Consider the following 2,513-nt stretch of genomic DNA (forward strand, 5'->3'; position numbering starts at 1 on the left):
AAACCTGCTGGGTAGGTAGGGGAAAGGGATTGGAGTGGCACTTAAGAAAGTTGCAGGACTGACTTGTGACATGCCTGCCAAAAAGGTTGGATCCTACTGCTCTGTGCTGCAGAACAAACCTTATGGTGCGGCACAAGCAACAGCTAGCGGAAGAACACAGACCTCTTAACTGGTCTCCTTAGTTTCAGCTTCAATTAAAAAGGTTTTGCCTATAGCTGTGAGTTCTGGAAAAACTTTTGAAAGTGTTAGCGGGGAAGACATGAAACAGCAGCACTGTCCAATTTTAGAAAGAGCCTAGAAGTTTGAGGTGCAAGTCTGCTCCACACATTTTAATGCTAGCTAATTCAGATATCACAGATAATAAATGACATTTAAACTTGTTCACTATTTAAAGAATGCACAAAATGTTTTCTGAAAATCCAGACGTGCAACTTCGGGACTAAGGCCAAGTACAGGAGTTTCAGAAGCCCACAGCAGTAGATGGAGATCAAAGCCCTGAGTTAAGTGGAGAAGCAAGAGACAGGAGGAAGAGCAAGCAGGAGGTAGCAACAGGGGAGGTGCTCTCATACTTTGAGAAATCAGTGCAATCGACTAGTTACCTCAGGTGCCTGTACACAAATGCAGGGAGCCTGGGAAACTGTGCAAGGGCTTCTAATTTTTCCTGCTAGTCACAGAACTATGACGTGATCGGAAGAACAGACTTGGCAAGATTGCTCCAGTCATGCCAGCTCTGTTATGGATGGGTACAAACTGTTCAGGAACGACAGGCATGGGAGAAGAGGAGGAAGAGTTGCTGGCCCAACAAATGTCCATCTTTGGAGGTTTTCAAGACCTGGCTAGACAAAACTTTGGCTGGAATGATCTAGTTGGGGGATGGTCCTGCTTTGAGCAGGAGGTTGGACTAGACCTCCAGAGGTCCTTTTTAATCCAAATTTTCTATGATTCTAGGACTTGAAATGGTATGTGCCCCAGGAGATTACCATGCTCCTGTATAGTCAAGAAGCTCAACACTGTACTTAACAGCACACAGACTCAAAACAGGCTGCACAACTTGCACACACACAAGCGTATTCCCTGCACTCCGGGTTATTCGACCAAGTGACATAAGATGACAGACCCTAACCACTCCCCTACTGCTAGGTTTCTGGGCCCATGGAAAGCCTAGCAGATAAGGTGGGTACTGTGGCCTTCTGTGTTGCAGCAAATTTAAATATGGGATAGGGCGAATGAAAATGAAATGGTCGCTCAGAATAATCCTGTCTGAAAACTATTCCTACAGCATATTACACCAGCACCAAACAAGTCCCCCACTGGGAACAACCTCAACAGAGAAGAATGGGGTTAAGCTGAACAGAATGAGATCTGTATGCAGATGCTTTAAAACAACACTGTACAGGATGAGCATTTTGGACAGCCCCTTGTGTGAATATTGGTGTCCAGCAAACAACACAGCACTTCATAGAAAGCTGCAATCTTTACAAGTGCACAGACAGGGTAGACAGAATCCACCCACTGAGCAATAATACCAGACAGTGGCTCATAGTTGTCCAGAGGGAACAAGGGGGTGGGGGTGGTATTGGAAACAAGGGCCTTGCATCACAGAGCCTGGGGGGCAAGGCCAGTGGTGACCAGCTCTGGCCTAGGCTAGACTGCCAGCCCACAGAGGTGTGGGGAGAGGGGGGAGCTTTGGGCAGGGCATTGCAATGCTTCATGGAAAGTTGGCAAATAGAGACCTACTGTAAGGCACAAAGGGATGTGGTACAGACATTTATTCCAGCACTAACTTCGTTCTGAAGTCTGATACTACATCCATCCAGGATTCTCTCAGAGCAGGATCCACCATTTTTATAGCACTCCATAGGCCTCGACTGTCTGTTTGGTTATGGCTGCAGAATGCTTTCAGCACAACTAACAAAAGTTACACTTATTGCACAGTACCTGTACCTGGCCGAAAAAAGTCAGGGACCACAGCATTCTACACTTCTGACTGATGTACCCGCATTGACAAAAAAAACCCAAAAAAAAACAACCAAAAAAACACTTACCTGTAGACCAGGAAAACTGAGCTTTTGCCAATCTAGCTTATTTCACAAGCAGGAAAGAGACAGTTGGAATAAGCTACACTGGAAAGAGAGTTTTACTGATAGAAGCCAGGTCCACATTTTAGCATGCTGGCAAAGCACTGCTTGTTGTAGATCTGGCGTCCAATGGGTGACCTCTAACAAGAGATGGAAGACTTGCAGAATGTACGTTACTTGTTTAATACCCAAAAAAGAAAGATTTATTTTAAAAAATTTGGAAAAGTTTCCCACTTAAACGCCTGGTTTTCTAACATTAGAAGCACAAATTCTAAGTGAAGCACTGTACTTACCCAAGACTGCCACATACAAACCATTACAACATGACAAAACTGTCTTCCAAAACGAACAGTCACCACAGGAAACAGATTTTGAAACTGTTTCCTTATGTAACACGTAACCTTTTAGTTAATTTAGCACTTTTGATAGACATTA

General features: G+C 44.5%; 1 protein-coding gene across 7 annotated transcripts in view; it reads right to left on the reverse strand.

Annotated features, from left to right (window-relative positions):
* The window catches only part of AGFG1 (ArfGAP with FG repeats 1), a 90,741-nt gene that overhangs the window by 55,046 nt on the left and 33,182 nt on the right, over positions 1 to 2,513 (reverse strand). The window lies entirely within an intron of this gene.

The sequence above is a fragment of the Gavialis gangeticus genome, unplaced genomic scaffold, assembly GCF_001723915.1.
Source record: "Gavialis gangeticus isolate Ggan-Ray unplaced genomic scaffold, GavGan_comp1, whole genome shotgun sequence".
NCBI lineage: Eukaryota > Metazoa > Chordata > Crocodylia > Gavialidae > Gavialis > Gavialis gangeticus.